General features: G+C 46.3%; 1 protein-coding gene across 3 annotated transcripts in view; it reads right to left on the reverse strand.

Annotated features, from left to right (window-relative positions):
* The window catches only part of HIVEP3 (HIVEP zinc finger 3), a 158,277-nt gene that overhangs the window by 74,991 nt on the left and 65,026 nt on the right, over nt 1–18,260 (reverse strand). The window lies entirely within an intron of this gene.

Raw genomic sequence — 18,260 nt, forward strand, 5'->3', positions numbered from 1 at the left:
CCTGGGCAGCCCAGACTCAGTGCCACACTTGGCTGAGGCCCCTCAAAGGTTAACCAGGGAAACTCAACCAGAACCACAGGCTCTGGCTCCGCGTGCCCAAGCTCTGCAATTCTTTCCTCACCCGCTCCCATGTCCGTGTTGGGTGACCTGAATGCCAGGGTGTTTCTGAGGACTGGCCATGTGGGAAGCTGAGAGCAGAAAACAAAGTGGGCTCTGGGAACTGCAGGGCAGTTAGGGACAGGAGGCCTGGGCTCTCATCTGTGCTTTGAGATCCATTCTGAGTGGGTCTAAGCCCTCTAAGCCTCAGTTGCCTAATCGATAAACGAGATAACAAATCCTGCCTCAACTGTGCCTTGGAGATGAAGTGGGCCCAATGAGATCGGAGACACAGGCACTGCTGGGTGAACTCTGGATGGGGCCGCAGATGGTGCGGGCGGGAAGTGCCAGTGGATTATTCAGGGGTGAGTTTTCCAAGGGGTAGATTATTCTCAGGTTAGTATTCCTCTCTGGCCCTGGGTTCTGAAAGTGTCCACGAGGGACATCATTCACTGCTTTTTACTCCCTTGCTAACCCGCACCCCAGCCCGTGTTTCAAGGCAAAACCACAAACTACTGCCACAGTCTGTGAGAACTTATAATCTGACACAGCTGTGACCATTTGTTTGATCCAAGCAATTGCCAGGAAGATCATTCTGGAAGGTTCCTCTGGCTTTGCAGCCTTTCCTTGTCCAGTGTCCCAGGGATGTCATGAAAGTATGGGGATCCTTGCCCTCGAGTGGAGGAGCAAAGTTGGTCTTGTGGACCCCAAGTGTGTGTCTCCTCCTAGGGCCAGCTGCCAGCTGGGCAAGCTCAGCTTCACGGGCTCCGGTGCATCCTCAGGACCCTCCTCCCAGAAGCAGGGCTGGAATCCCAAGGCTGGAGTCACTGTGGACTCCATCTCACCCAACCACCTGACTTTGGACATCAGGAAGGTGGCTTACTGAAGGTCCCATGTTGCTAACAGGCAGTGTCGCCACCTGGACCCAGGCCTCCCACGGCCAGAGTTGGTTCCCCAGCCCCTTCTCAGGTGTCCATTCCCTGGCATCCCCTGGCGAAGCCCTGGGTGGGTGATGAGCATCTCTACGCTTACTTTTTCTCCTGTGAGCATGCCCTACCGCTGGCATCCTGTCCTCAGGCTCCCCTCATGCCCACACTCTTCTTTTCACTAGGTGTGTGATGATACAGACTTGAAAATTCCACTTACTACTTTTTTGCAGGTGCCCAGAAGATTAACAAGTCTTTAAGACTCAAATAATTGTCTCTTAAAGGGCAGGGCCTCAGACACTGTGACATGCTTTGGAGGAGCAGGTGATTTGATCTTTTAGCTAAAAAGCATATCCTCTAAGTTCACTCCTTTTGTGTTCCTTTTCTACTTGGTGCTACAAATAATTCAAAGTAACTACAAGAAAACCATATTTATAGAAGAATGATAAATTATAAATATGAGATAATTATAAATAATAACAAATCAGAACAAAGAAAATGGAAATAAGGCAGAAAGTCAGGATTGGTGGGATAAAAAGAATACCGCTATACCAATAATAAGGACTTATGGGCCGGGCGCGGTGGCTCAAGCCTGTAATCCCAGCACTTTGGGAGGCCGAGACGGGCGGATCACGAGCTCAGGAGATCGAGACCATCCTGGCTAACACGGTGAAACCCCGTCTCTACAAAAAAATACAGAAAACTAGCCGGGCGAGGTGGCGGGCGCCTGTAGTCCAGCTACTCGGGAGGCTGAGGCAGGAGAATGGCGTAAACCCGGGAGGCGGAGCTTGCAGTGAGCTGAGATCCGGCCACTGCACTCCAGCCTGGGCGACAGAGCGAAACTCCGTCTCAAAAAAAAAAAAAAAAAAAAAAAAAAAAAAAAAAAATAAGGACTTATGATGTTTCTATAATTCAGCTATACATTTATATATGAGCTTCCTGGCAGCCAAGGAGAAAAGGGAGATTTGGTCCATTACAGAGTCTTATAGCCAGAGAGGAAGGAACATCTAAGTTTCTTGCAAAACTTTTTCATGTGGCACTTCAGTCAGGAACAGTATATGATGCAGGAGATCATTTATGTCTTCAATGACACCCCTCTGGTCATTGAATACAGTGACTGATTCAATGACATCCCTCTAGTCATTGGATGTGGTGTAAATACGGTGATTGATGTTTGTCAATGAAAGACAACGTATCAGCAGAGATTTTCTTATGAGCAGTCAAAGGCCTCCTGTGACTTGTACCAAAGCAGACTGAGTGTGGGGAAGACAGGGAAATCTCATTTCATTAGATTACATCTCAGTCAACAGGGTGGCCACATAAGATACCATCCAAACTGGGACACTTGGAGAATGAAATGGGAACTACTAACAATCACAGAGGAACAACAGGAATAAACAAGGACAGTCCCAGGCAAACCAGGACAAAATGGTTACCCTCACAATTAATATTTGCCTTATGGCCAAAACTAGGCATAAGTGCCAACTGTCTCTGGGTGTCTCGTACAAACTTTTGATCTCTTCTGTGGAGACTAAAGTTACCCCATGATCTCCTGATAGATTCTTAGAGACTGGCTGTCTAGTCCATTCCTCTCACTTGACAGAGGAGACTGAAGGCTAGAAAGGTGATATGATTTTCCCTGAAAAGCACACGGGAATGGTGGCAGGGCTGGACCATCCTGTGCCTCTTGACCCCCCAGACAGGGCTGTCCCCTCAATTAATAGAAGTTCTCTGTGGCTTCTGTGGCATGATGGGCACTGCAGTCTATGGCCCTCAGTCCTATGGAAGCATCAGCATGGCCCCAGGGTACATCGCTGTATCCACGGCAAGGGGGAGTAAGGAGTTGTCTAGCATCTGAACAACAGAGTTGCCCTTTCAACCTATGTCCTAACCACACTGCAGCTGCTGGACAGAAGAAATGGGGAGCCCAGCGAAGGTGGGGGAACTCATCCTGGCAGCCTTACCCCCCAGGTCTTCCTTACCTAAGGTGGGTAGAAGTGCTGAGCCTTCTAAAAATCAGACGTGGTAGACGTGGTTTGCAGCACAGACAGAGAACTGCTCTTTGGGCTGGGCTGGGCTTCCTGGGCCTGGCTGCACTGTGATGGAGAGGCCTTTGGGTGCTATGTGTGGATAATCAAGGGTTGGCCATACTTACTATTCTTATTGACTCTTTCAGGCAAGGATCTGAGAGCAGCCCTGAAACACTAGGTAGCAGTAAGCTTTTCTTCTTCTGATGGATGGATGGGACCCTGCAGCATGACTGGGTGGTGAAATGATCAATCTGAGTGGGGGTCAGCTGGCCAGGTAGGACCCTACATTGTTTAGTCCTGCGTTCTCCCCTCACTGAGCCACAAGGCTCTCCTTGGCAGGTGGGGGAGCGCCCAGCAGCTGCGGTTTGGTGAAATTCCCAGGGTCAGGTGGGAGGGGCAGGGTAGATGAAGGAGACAGTCAGGTGACTGTTGCATCATCAGGTGAGTACAGGGCCAGCACTGTCTGCCCAGGGTCAGTGTCCAGCCTGCACCTGTGGGCTTGACATGGTGTTTCTCCAAGGAGAGGCATCCTACCCACACTTCTGAGTGGGGAGCAAAAAGGCCACAGGAGCACCATTGGCTGCCAGAGCACAGAGTCAGCGAGGCTTGTGAGCCGGAGGGGCCACCCTGTCATTCCGCACACAGGCATCGGAGCCATGGTGGAGAGTGGCTAGCCCAAGCCACACTGGGGCTTGGACTCCTGAGCTAGTGCTCTCTGCCAGCCTGCTCCACCACATCACGACAGGTCTGAAGTGCTTAATAGGAGGGGCAGGGGGAGAAGGGCAGCCAGGACCACAGGAGCAGATGTAGGGGAACCTATAGGACCTAAGGAGACTTCTGCCTTGGAATGGATTCCAACTGTGACGTGGCATAAACTGAAGGACGGTTCTAATGACTGTGACCAACAGACACTAAGAAAATCATTCTTTGCTACCTTCTGTGGTTCTGAGGGTATGTGTGAAATGTTAATACAAACTTGAAGTGATAAAGAAAAAAGCCACTTCTCCAGGGAATTGGTGAGAGCACCTGTAAATGTCACCAGAGAAATGGGCCCAGGAGCTGGGCCAACAGATACCTGAACCCCAGACCAGAAGAAGATGGACAGCCTCTACTGATGGTCACAGAATGGGCCATGAGGCCATCGTCAGCCACCAAGAGCTCTGGCTCAGAGACCAGCTTATAACCCTGAGGGGAATCCGAGCTTCAGCAGCCAACTGGTTAGCATACCTGACAAATTAGCTCCCACTTCAAGAAGCTTCCTTCGGTCTAACTGTGGGAGCAGCCCAATAGGGAGGAGATTGGGACTTGCTGGGGCTAGAGCCACAAAGGCCTCAGGGGAGTGGGAAATGATGCAGGAGCCTGGGGCCAAGGCAGGGAGGCCTGAAGCTCTGAAACCAAGCTGGAAAGCACCTTCTGTATCGAAGGCGTCAGGACAACATGGCCATGGCCCAGGGTGGACACCCCAGGGGAACTTTCCAGAGGGCGGGTGGGAAATGGGCTCTCTAAGGCGGACAATTCCACTGGTCCTGGCAGGAGGCCAGCTTGAATCTGCCTTGGGCTCTACACTGAGGAGCTGGAGTCCCCAGTCAAAGTTAGATAAGGCTGGGGCAAGATGGGGGCAGGGGCCTGATGTCCAGTGAGCTGTTAGGCTAAGCTGGCCCCAGGCTGGTGGGGCTTAATACAGCTCTTCGCTTGTAATTTACTTACACACACACACCCCCACATATCCCAACATGCCAAAATCTGGTCAAAAATTTTACTGACAGTAATAAAACACACTGATGTCAAAAATATAAGAAAATTTTCCTTTTAACTTCAATACCTGGGAACCCAGGGCACAAGGCCACAGGCTGAAGAGGAGGCACTCAGTAAATATTCTTATTTAATGACCTAGCAACAAAGCCAGTGCCCCTTCTAAAAATCTCTGTGTACAACACTCTGTGTGTGTGCATGTATGCATGTGTGTATTTAAGCTGGGGCAGAATTCTTCACTTGCAAAAAAAAAAAAAAAAATAAAAACTAAAAGTGGCTATGGGCTCAGGTGGTGGCAAAACAAGCCAGATATAAGGATATGGGTCTGCAGACTAACAGGGAGAGGTGGTCAGAGAGTCACAGAAGGAAGTCTGGGCAAAGAGAGAGGCCAAGGTCAAGGTGGGGCTCTGGTTGGAAACAGGGATTGTGGCAGAGACTGAATATCTCTTCCATTAGCCAGTTCTCTTTCTTGTAGTAATCAAAGGCCCCTAAGCTGGGTCTATGGCCACCAGTTAGAGGCTGCCTTTCCCAGCCTCCCTTGCAGCTAGTTCTGGCCAATGATGTATGCAACTTTTAGGCCATAGCCAGAAGGAAAAGTGCTTGTCCTCTACCTCCCCATTTTGTCAGGAAGGAACATGGATGTGGTGGAGCTGAGCCACCTGTGACCACATGGACAAGAACATCACCCCAAGGAACAGTGGGACAAGAAGGTGAGACAAAGACACCTGCTCCTAAGAGAGACATACATCATACATCTTTGAGCTTGTTACTTGGTCCCTTTTGGAGCAGTTGAACAAATACACTAACTCATCCAGGGGATTGGAGTGTGATGTTGGTGTCTGGGAGGCTGGAAAGGGTTTGGCAGAATCCAGGTCTAGGTAAGTGGGGACACAGGGAGAGGTAGCAACACAGATCAGGGTTTAGTTCTAAAGCACAAGACAGGCATCTGTGGCGAGGTAAGCATCCAGCTACTAAACCCATGCATGCAGCAACACAGCACAGTGACTCCAAAGGTAGCTTTGAGACTCAGGCAGCCTATGGTTGAACCCTGGCTCCTCCATCTCCTAATTGATGGTCCCCTAATCTGGGGTCTCCTCTAAGCCTTAGTCTCCCCATCTGTAAAACGGGGACAGTAAAAGTGTCATGTGTGATTTAAATTGAGTTGACTCATATAAATCGCTTGGCATGACACCTGACATACAGTAAGCATTCAATAAATAATAGTCATCATTGCTACTGGAGAAAGCATTTCCGTGGAGAGGCTATCATGGTTGTGTGGAAAGATCTCTAGACTAGATTCCAGTCCTGGCTCTGCTGCTTTTAGGCTGACAGGCTGTCATGAGACTGACTGGGGTTATTATGTATGTAAAGTCCCGGGCACACAGCTGGTGCTCAAGAAATGAGAGCCAAGGTTGAATTCAGAGGTCAAAGCAGGGCCCCCGAAGAAGCCAGTGTCACAATGAACCACCCAGATATTGGGATAGACCTGAGTTCCCCCAAACAGGGGAAGCACTGGTTCCTGAGTTGGGCAGAGCCTTGGCCTGCATGCTGGAGACATGTGGTCCTAGCAGTGGGGATAAGAACACAGGCAGGCGATCAGGTGGTGACAGGTCTGATGGATCTGACTTTATGGGACACTTTTCAGATTGAATGCTTCCTACCAACCTAGGGCACAAGCTAGAACTGATAATCATGGATGATTATCACCACAATCCTGGCACACAGCTTTCCAGGCCACCAGATCCATCTTCCTGACTCCATGGAAGCCAGACTAGATGGTTCTCCTACTGAGACTGAGACTTTGCAGCCTCCAATGTACTTCTTGGTCACTGGATTTTCATGAGATGACCAATCAGTGAGGACCACGGCAGAGCAGCTCTGTCTTGTCAGTGTCCTGAATTCTAGCCTCAATTATTGCCAAATAGAGGAGTCATATGAGCACACTCCTGTCCTTAAGCTCATAACACTTGCATCCCTCTTATCGCCATTTGACTCTGGGAGACACTGATGCCCAGAGAAGAGGCATGACCAACCCAACAAGAGAGGGCTGGGAAGTTTTCAAGCCAAACTAAAGACGTTTCTGAGTCCTTCGATCTGCAGTTTGGGGTCAACTCCTCCTGAACAGCAGGTGCTGCCTGACGCTGGCTTGACCTGCTTGGGAGCTCTACGGGGGCAGAGAGGTCTGGGCTGCAGGTGGGACAGTGAGTAGCACACCTGGTGAGAACCAGGGGGCTGAGCACCTGGGTCTCCTCACCACAGGCGGGCTGCCTCCCTGGCTTGCTTTCTCCACCTTTCTCTGGGGGTCGGCCTGTGGGTTTCTTCCAGCAAGGGCCGATCAGGAGGCCTGGAGTCACCTTGGCTGCCATGGGTCCAGTAACCTGTGGCAGGAAGCCCTGGAACACACAGGTCTACTGTGTGACCCTAGGCAAGGCACTTTCCCTCTCTGGGCCTCAGTTTTCCCTTCTGTAACATGAAATTGGGCTGAATGACCTCAAGGTCACTTCCATTCTGACAATTCTGGATTTTGAAATCTAAGACCAGGTGACAGTGTGGCCAGCTGAAAAACACTGGCCACGTTTCCTAGTTTGCTCAGGCTGGCTACAATACTGACCTTAGACTGAGGAGAATTCCACGGGGTAACTTACACCTCCCATTCCTCTTAGACCTTGGTCAAAGTGAGGATCCAACCAGGGATACCTGCTGATCTTATAAAATACAACCCTCCCCATGGGACTGGCAAGGTTAGGCTCACCCACTGGCCTACCCCACCATCCTCTTGGCTTCTCTGGGAGAAGGGCTGGGCAAGGGTCCTGTGCTGGCCTGAGCTATAGTTGCTGACACCAAGCAACCTGCAATTGTTGGTGGAAGCCCTGCCTTTCCTGCAGATGCTTGACTCACCTATAACATTCTAACCTCACTCATGTCAGGGTATCCCACAGCATTGACCTACTAGCAATCGGGGGGTCCATGCAGAGAAAACTACCCCTGCCTGGGGATCCGCATGTATCCCAGCAAGCAACCCAGGCCTCCTGGACACTGGCTCCTGCCAGTCTGGACCCTGGCCAGGTCCTGACCTGCTGACCCTCTCCTGGGCTGTCACCACCTCCACCCCTGTTCCCAGCCATGTCATCAATAACCAAATCTGGTTGTTTCTGTTCCCTGCCTCTCCTTTGGGCTCGGGTTCATACCCCTAGTTTTGTCGAGACCAGAAGTTCCAAAAACCAACGACAGTATGGAAATGCTGGGGAGCTTTCTCCTTCTTTTTTAAAAAAATTGTTAAATGAAAAGTTACTTGAGCTTCTGCGGTTCCAAGATGGCCAAATATGAACAGCTCCAGCCTCCAGCTCCCAGTGTGAGTGACACAGAAGATGGGTGCTTTCTGCTTTTCCAACTGAGGTACCGGGTTCATCTCACTGGGTTGTATTGGACAGTGGGTGCAGGACAGGGGGTGCGGCCCATCGAGCGAGAGCCAAAGCAGGGCAAGGCATCGCCTCACCCGGGAAGTGCAAGGGGGAAGGGAATTCCCTTTCCTAGCCAAGGGAAACCGTGACACACAGCACCTGGAAAATTGGGTCACTCCCACCCTAATACTGCACTTTATCAAGGGTCTTAGTAAACGGCACAGCAGGAGATTATATTCCGTGCCTGGCTCGGAGGGTCCCACACCCACAGAGCCTCCCTCATTGCTAGCACCGCAGTCTGAGATCTAACTGCAAGGTACCCACCATTGCTGAGGCTTGAGTAGGTAAACAAAGCGTCCAGGAAGCTCGAACTGGGTGGAGCCCACCGCAGCTCAAGGAGGCCTGCCTGCCCCTGTAGACTCCACTTCTGGGGACAGGGCATAGCCAAACAAAAGGCAGCAGAAGCTTCTGCAGATTTAAATGTCCCTGTCTGACAGCTTTGAAGAAAGTAGTAGTTCTCCCAGCATGGAGTTTGAGATCTGAGAAAGGACAGACTGCCTGCTCAAGTGGGTCCCTGACCCCCGAGTAGCCTAATTGGGAGACACTCCCAACTAGGGGCAGACTGACACCTCACACCTCACAGGGCCAGGTACCCCTCTGAGATGAAGCTTCCAGAGGAACGATCAGGCAGCAACATCTGCTGTTCAGCAATATTCACTCTTCTGGAGCCTCAGCTGCTGATACCCAGGCAAACAGGGTCCGGAATGGACCTCCAGCAAACTCCAACAGACCTGCAGCTGCGGGTCCTGACTGTTAGAAGGAAAACTAACAAACAGAAAGGACATCCACACCAAAACCCCATCTGTACATCACCATCATCAAAGACCAAAGGTAGATAAAACCACAAAGATGGGGAAAAAACAGAGCAGAAAACTAAAAATTCTAAAAATCAGAGCACCTCTCCCCCTCTAAAGGAATGCAGCTCCTCGCCAGCAATGGAACAAAGCTGGATAGAGAATGACTTTGACAAGTTAAGAGAAGAAGGTTTCAGACGATCAAACTTCTCCGAGCTACAGGAGGAAGTTCAAACCCACTGCAAAGAAGCTAAAAACCTTGAAAAATATTTGACGAATGGTTAACTAGAATAACCAATGTAGAGAAGTCCTTAAATGACCTGATAGAGCTGAAAACCATGGCACAAGAACTATGTGACAAATGCACAAGCTTCAGTAACCGATTTGATCAACTGGAAGAAAGGGTATCAGTGATTGAAGATCAAATGAATGAAATGAAGCGAGAAGAGAAGTTTAGAGAAAAAAGACGAAAAAGAAACAAAAAAAGCCTCCAAGAAATATGGGACTATGTGAAAAGATCAAATCTACGTCTGACTGGTGTACCTGAAAGTGACGGGGAGAATGGAACCAAGTTGGAAAACACTCTGCAGGATATTATCCGGGAGAACTTCCCCAACCTAGCAAGACAGGCCAACATTCAAATTCAGGAAATACAGAGAACACCACAAAGATACTCCTCGAGAAGAGCAACTCAAAGACACATAATTGTCAGATTTACCAAAGTTGAAATGAAGGAAAAAATATTGAGGGCAGGTAGAGAGAAAGGTCGGGTTACCCACAAAGGGAAGCCCATCAGACTAACAGCAGATCTCTCAGCAGAAACCCTACAGAAGAGAGTGGGGGCCAATATTCAACATTCTTAAAGAAAATAGTTTTTAACCCCAAATTTCATATCCAGTAAAACTAAGCTTCATAAGTGAAGGAGAAATAAAATCCTTCACAGACAAGCAAATGCTGAGAGATTGTCACCACCAGGCCTGCCCTACAAGAGTTCCTGAAGGAAGCACTGAACATGCAAAGGAACAACTGGTACCAGCCACTGCAAAAACATGCCAAAATGTAAAGACCATCAATGCTAGGAAGAAACTGCAACAACTAACGAGCAAAATAACCAGCTAACATCATAATGACAGGATCAAGTTCACACATAACAATATTAACCTTAAATGTAAATGGGCTAAATGCTCCAATTAAAAGAGACAGACTGGCAAATTGGATAAAGAGTCAAGACCCATCCGTGTGCTGTATTCAGGAGACCCATCTCATGTGCAGAGACATGCACAGGCTCAAAACAAAGGGATGGAGGAAGATCTACCAAGCAAATGGAAAACAAAAAAAAAGGCAGAAGTTGCAATCCTAGTCTCTGATAAAACAGACTTTAAACCATCAAAGATCAAAAGAGACAAAGAAGGCCATTACATAATGGTAAAGGGATCAATTCAACAAGAAGAGCTAACTATCCTAAATATATATGCACCCAATACAGGAGCACCCAGATTCATAAAGCAAGTCTTAAAAGACTTACAAAGGGACTTAGACTCCCACACAATAATAATGGGAGACTTTAACACCCCACTGTCAACATTAGACAGATCAACGAGACAGACAGTTAACAAGGATATCCAGGAATTGAACTCAGCTCTGCATCAAGTGGACCTAATAGACATCTACAGAACCCTCCACCCCAAATCAACAGCATATACATTCTTCTCAGCAGCACATTGCACTTATTCCAAAATTGATCACATAGTTGGAAGTAAAAATGCTTCAAAAAATCAATGAATCCAGGAGCTGGTTTCTTGAAAAGATCAACAAAATTGGTAGACTGCTAGCAAAACTAATAAAGAAGAAAAGAGACAAGAATCAAATAGATGCAATAAAAAATGATAAAGGGGATATCAGCACCAATTCCAAAGAAATACAAACTACCATCAGGGAATACTATAAACATCTCTACTCAAATAAACTAGAAAACCTAGAAGAAATGGATAAATTCCTGGACACATACACTCTCCCAAGACTAAACCAGGAGGAAGCTGAATCCCTGAATAGACCAGTAACAGGCTCTGAAATTGAGACAATAATTAACAGCCTACTAGGCAAAAAATGTCCAGGACCAGATGGATTCACAGTCGAATTCTCCCAGAGGTACAAGGAGGAGCTGGTACCATTCCTTCTGAAACTATTCCAATCAATAGAAAAAGAAGGAATCCTCCCTAACTCATTTTATGAGGCCAACATCATCCTGATACCAAAGCCTGGCAGAGACACAATAAAAAAAGGGAATTTTAGACCAATATCCCTGATGAACATTGATGCAAAAATCCTCAATAAAATACTGGCCTACCGAATCCAGCAGCACAACAAAAATCTTACCCACCATGATTGAGTGGGCTTCATCCCTGGGATGCAAAGCTGGCTCAATGTACGCAAATCAATAAATGTAATCCAGCATATAAACAGAAATAAAGACAAAAACCACACGATTATCTCAATAGATGCAGAAAAGGCCTTTGATGAACTTCAACAGCGTTTCATGCTAAAAACTCTCAATAAATTCGGTATTGATGGAACGTATCTCAAAATAATAAAAGCTATTTATGACAAACCCATAGCCAATATCATACTGAATGGGAAAAAACTGGAAGCATTCCCTTTGAAAACTGGCACAAGACAGGGATGCCCTCTCTCACCACTCCTATTCAACATAGTGTTGGAAGTTCTGGCCAGGACAATCAGGCAAGGAAAGAAATAAAGGGTATTCAATCAGGAAAAGAGGAAGTCAAATTGTCCCTGTTTGCAGATGACATGATTGTATATTTAGAAAACCCCATCATCTCAGCTCAAAATCTCCTTAAGCTGATAAGCAACTTCAGCAAAGTCTCAGGATACAAAATCAATGTGCAAAAATCACAAGCATTCTAAGACACCAATAACAGACAAACAGAGAGCTAAATCTTGAGTGAACTTCCATTCACAATTGCTTCAAAGAGAATAAAATACCTAGGAATCCAACTTACAAGGGATGTGAAGGACTTCGTCAAGGAGAACTACAAACCACTGCTCAATGAAATAAAAGAGGACACAAACAAATGGAAGAACATTCCATGCTTATGGATAGTCAGAATCAATATCATGAAATTGGCCATACTGCCCAAGGTAATTTATAGATTCAATGCCATCCCCATTAAGCTACCAATGACTTTCTTCACAGAATTGGAAAAAACTACTTTAAAGTTCATATGGAACCAAAAAAGAGCCCACATTGCCAAGACAATCCTAAGCAAAAAGAAGAAAGCTGGAGGAATCAGGCTACCTGACTTCAAACCATACTACAAGGCTACAGTAACCAAACAGCATGGTACTGGTACCAAAACAGAGATATAGACCAATGGAACAGAACAGAGCCCTCAGAAATAATACCACACATCTATAACCATCTGATCTTTGACAAAACCTGACAAAAACAAGAAATGGGGAAAGGATTCCCTATTTAATAAATGGTGCTGGGAAAACTGGCTAGCCATAAGTAGAAAGCTGAAACTGGATCCCTTCCTTATACCTTATACAAAAATTAATTCAAGATGGATTAAAGACTTAAATGTTTGACCTAAAACCATAAAAACCCTAGAAGAAAACCTAGGCAATACCATTCAGGACATAGGCATGGGCAAGGACTTCATGTCTAAAATACCAAAAGCAATGGCAACAAAAGCCAAAATTGACAAATGGGATCTAATTAAACTAAAGAGCTTCTGCACAGCAAAAGAAACTACCATCAGAGTGAACAGGCAACCTACAGAATGGGAGAAAATTTTTGCAATCTACTCCTCTGACAAAGGGCTAATATCCGGAACCTACAAAGAACTCAAATTTACAAGAAAAAAAAAACAAACGACCCCATCAAAAAGTGGGCAAAGGATATGAATAGACACTTCTCAAAAGAAGACATTTATGCAGCCAACAGACACATGAAAAAATGCTCATCATCACTAGCCATCAGAGAAATGCAAATCAAAACCACAATGAGATACCATCTAACACCAGTTAGAATGGTGATCATTAAAAAGTCAGGAAACAACAGGTGCTGGAGAGGATGCAGAGAAATAGGAACACTTTTACACTATTGGTGGGACTGTAAACTAATTCAACCATTGTAGAAGACAGTGTGGCGATTCCTCAAGGATCTAGAACTAGAAATACCATTTGACCCAGCAATCCCATTACTGGGCACATACCCAAAGGATTATAAATATGCTGCTATAAAGACACATGTACACGTATGTTTATTGCAGCACTACTCACAACAGCAAAGACTTGGAAGCAACCCAAATGTCCATCAGTGACAGAATGAATAAACAAAACGTGGCACATATACACCATGGAATACTATGCAGCCATAAAAAGGATGAGTTTGAGTCCTTTGTAGGGACATGGATGCAGCTGGAAACCATCATTCTCAGCAAACTATCACAAGAACAGAAAACCAAACACTGCATGTTCTCACTCATAGGTGGGAACTGAACAATGAGATCACTTGGACACAGGAAGGGGAACATCACACACTGGGGTCTGTTGTGGGGTGGGGGAAGGGGGAGGGATAGCATTAGGAGATACACCTAATATAAATGACGAGTTGATGGGTGCAGCACACCAACATGGCACATGTATACATATGTAACAAACCTGCATGTGGCACACATGTACCTTAGAACATAAAGTATAATAAAAATAAAAAAAGTTACTTGAAAAATTTTAAACCACTGCAGAATTGTACCATCCTTGGCTCTTTTCCCTGAATCTCCCTGTCCCCACATGCTCCTCCCCAGAGAAGCTACGGTTAATTTAATATGTTCTTCCCAATATCCTAATGTATGTATATTGATCTGTAACTTGCTTTTTTTAAATCTATGTATGGATATCTAGGTTCACCTCTTTCTTTTGGGGGGCAGCAGCACTGTATTCCATTTTGAGCTGTACTCAAACGCAGCCAGTCCCTTACTGATAGATATGAAAGTTGTTTCCAGCTCTTTCTATTCCAATAAATGCTACATCGAATATCTTTTGCATACTTGTATGAGTATATCACAGGCTAACCTCCTAGGAGGTAGAATACTTGATCAAAGGGAATACACCTTGAAGTTTTTCATGGGGACTGGCAAATAGCTCTTCAAAAAGCAGAAATTTACACTTCCGCCAGTGGTGGGTGAGCACTATTTCCCTAACCTTCTGCCTACCCGGAATATAAACTGTCTCTTTAACATTCACTAAAAAGAAAGGCAAAATGGTTGCATTTGGTTCCCATTGCTGCTGTAACAATTTACTACAAATTTAGTGGCTTAATGCAAAATTTATTACCTTACAGTTCGAGTGGTCAGAGGTCTGAAATAGGTCTCACTGGGCTAAAAGCAAGGTGTCAGCAGGGTCACTTTTCTCTCTGGGGGCCCTAGAGAAGAATCCATTTCCTTGCCTTTCCCAACTTCTAGAGGGTGCCTGAATTCCTTGGCTCATGGAAGGCTCCCCTTCCATCTGCAAAGCTGGTAAAAGCCGGCCGCATCTTTCTCATAACAAATCAGTCTAATACTGACTCCTGTCTCCCTCTCTCTCCTAAGGACTCTTGTGATTACCTTGGGTCCACCTGGATAACCTCTCCACCTCAAGATCCTTAATTAAATCACATCTACAAATTATCTTTTGCCATAATGGGCAACATATTCAGTTTCCAGGGCTTAGAATGTGGATAGTCTGGGGGTCCACTATTCTGCCTACCACAAAGATATCTTAAGTTTCAGTTATAATTATTTTATTTTATTTTTTTCTGAAATGGAGTCTCGCTCTGTCGCCCAGGATGGAGTGCAGTGGCTTAATCTCAGCTCACTCCAACCTCTGCCTCCCGGGTTCAAGCAATTCTCCCGCCTCAGCCTCCTGAGTGGCTGGGATTACAGGCATGTGCCACCACACCCAGATAATTTTTGTATTTTTAGTAGAGGTGGGGTTTCACCATGGTGGCCAGACTGGTCTTGAACTCCTGACCTCAAGTGATCCCCCACCTCAGCCTCTCGAAGTGCTGGGATTACAGGTGTGAGCCACCGTGCCTGACTGATATCTTATGTTTTTAAATCTGTTTCTTGATCTCTAGAGAGGCTTAGCATTTTTGCATAAGCGTATTTACCAGTTATTTCATTTGGGAGATTATTTTTCTGGTTTACATAAATTCTTTTGATATTGAAGCTATTGACCCTTTACATATAGGTTGCAGATATCTTCTCTTTATCATTAGTCTTAGCTGTACAGAAAATTTTTTTGTTTCCATGTGGTTAAATATACCATTAATTTTTCCCTTTATGATTTTTAGGTTTCACTTCCAATATTATTTTTTAGAATGTCACCCAAATTTTCTTCTAGTTCCATTATGATTTATTTTTTCCCTCCTTTCCTCGTTTCCTTCCTTTTCCATTGTCATCTTGGCTCCATGTGGCACTTATTTGGGTGTAAGGAGTGAGGCAAAGATAAAGCTTAAGTGTTTTTTCTCTCTAGCTAGCCAGTTGTCCCAACCGCATTATTGAATAGTCCACCTCCCCACCTCTGAAATGTCTGTGGTGTCTGCTAAAAGCACAGGTTCTAGCCCCATTCCAAATCCACTGAAATAGAATTTGTTGGAAAGGGGACCCAGAATCTATGTTTTTGCTAATTTCCCATGTGAATATTATAAATCCGGCATATACTTTTCTACTGGCATTTGGGGAAGCTGATGAAAGTTTTCTAAGTGCCTCCTAATCACCTTGCTTCCAGGTTTCTAGCCTTCTCCCAGTCCACCATTCACTGTGGAAAGAGAAATCTCTTTAGTTGCCAACCTCGCCAGGCCTCTCCCCTCGTCAAGAATTCTCAATGGCTCCCCAGTGCAGAGAGATTCAGTCACTGGCGCTTCAGTCCTGTCAAAATCGGGCCCACCCGGTCTTCCTGGCCTCCACTCTCTCCATCCTGCTCTTACACTTTGAACTCTCTGCCTTTACACATTGTTGTTCCTGTTGGGACATGCCGAGAAAGGAGTCTGGAGACACTCCACAGAGGAGTCAGGGAACCCTTCTTTAAGCTGGGTTTTGAACTATGGGAAAATGTTGATGGTGAGATTTGCAAGAAAGAGACTCTAGGTGGGAGGTTTGTGATGGTTAATATTGAATGTCAACTTGATTGGATTGAAGGATGCAGAGGGTGTTGCCAAAAGAGATTAACATTTGAGTCAGTAGACTGGGAAAGGCAGACCCACCCTCAAACTGGGTGGGCACCATCTAATCACCTGCCAGTGTGTCCAGGATAAAAGCAGGTAGAAGAACGTGAAAAGGCTAGACTGGCTTAGCCTCCTGGCCTACATCTTTCTGTGCTGGATACTTCCTGCCCTCACACATTGGACTCCAAATTCTTCAGCTTTGGGACTTACACTGGCTTCCCTGCTTCTCAGCTTGCAGCCGGCCTATTGTGGGGCCTCACCTTGTGATCGTGTGAGTCAATACTCCTTAATAAACGCCCCTTTATATATACATCTATCCTAGTAGTTCTGTCCCTCTCGAGAACCCTGACTAATACAAGGTTCAATGTATGCAAAGCACAGGAGGCTGGAATGTGGCCATAGGAAATGTTGTTTCAGGGCTCCAGGCAGGGGCCCCACGATGTGCTGGGATGGCTTCTGGACATTGGGAGGTGTTTCCACATGTCCCCTCCTAGGCCCCAGAATGACGAGATAAAGTCGCAAACTGTGAAGATTCAGTTATGTCAAGCAGATCTTCTAACAGAGCTATGGTCAGTGACTACCCTCTGAAAGCAGGTGGAAGGCACAACTGGGTCCCCATGGGGTGGGCAAGGACGTGCTGCTGCTGCTTTTGGGCTGGACCGTGCTTCCAGGGTGATCAGCCCCTCACACCCTCTGACCTGGATTCATTCATGGAAACCCAGCACAACCTAGAGTCCATGGATAGCCTGTGTTGGAAGGAGATTTTCTGCTAATCCAATAGGTCAAACAGCACTGCTCCCCCAAGAAGCCTGGGATGTCTGCCTTGAGCCAGGCCTGTGGCTTAACCAGTTCATCAGTGTCTTCCAGGTGAACCTGCCTCCCGCTAGCCTGGGCAGGAACTGGGCTTCATTCAGATTTGCATTTCCTGAGTTGATACAGAACTCAGCTCTCAGTAAAATACTAAAAATATTTCAAAACACTTAACTGACCACCTACCATGCCCAAATGAAACAAACATATTAATTCGTACACATCCCCTTTTTATAAATGCGGGGGGGATGCGGGGCTGAGGCTAATGGCTTTAGATCAGACACAAAAAGGCAAAGGCAGGATTTGAAACCCGAGTGCTGGCCAACATCCAGGAAACCCCCGAGGGCCCTGATCTTGGTCAGAATGACCAAGTGGATCCTGCCTTCTTTCCCTGTGTCTGAGATCCTCCAGGAAGTCTTCCCTGGTTAACTACAGCCACCTACATACAGTTGCATCAAAGTCCTCCCTGCATGCAAGTCACTCTGCATGACCATGTCAACCTTAAGGCTGAGTTTCTTGTTAACTGCTTTTTCCCTCAATAATGAGTGATGGATTTTTCACTGTCTGGGAGGCTCTTAAATCATTTCCCTTGGATGACTGGTCTCCGTGTTCCTACTTTTCTTTCTCCTCCTCCCTCCCAACTCCAAGACCTAAACAGGGCTTGGAATTTCTGCACACTGGTCAAAAAGCAAATTCTACTGAAAGCAAAGAGAAGCCTACGCAATCCTAGACGAGTTAGACCTGGCTGGTGTTTGTCTTCCTATTAGAGCGCTCAGGGATCCAGGTGAAACTGATATCACCAAGGAGGATGAAGTCTCCTGTGACATCCCCATAGAAAGCAAAAACACGTTTCATAGTCAAGATCAAGCAATGATGTGCAAAAACTCTACTCTGCCAGACTTGCAGAGGCCCAGATTTCCCCCAATTGTCTGTGGTTGTGATAATTCAGAGGAAGATCATCTAAACAAATGTCCTGTGCCTAGACCAAGCAAATGAACTCTTGACTATGTGCCAGGGCTGTTCTTAATACGTTACACAAATTCGCTCATTTATTCCTCACAATGACCCTATCAGGCAGGTACTATTATCATTCCCATTTTACAGGTGAGGAAACTGAGGCCCAAAATCACAAAACTGCTAATCCAACAGAAGCAGAGACAGAA

This window comes from Rhinopithecus roxellana, chromosome 12 (assembly GCF_007565055.1).
Source record: "Rhinopithecus roxellana isolate Shanxi Qingling chromosome 12, ASM756505v1, whole genome shotgun sequence".
In the NCBI taxonomy this organism is placed as follows: Eukaryota; Metazoa; Chordata; class Mammalia; order Primates; family Cercopithecidae; genus Rhinopithecus; species Rhinopithecus roxellana.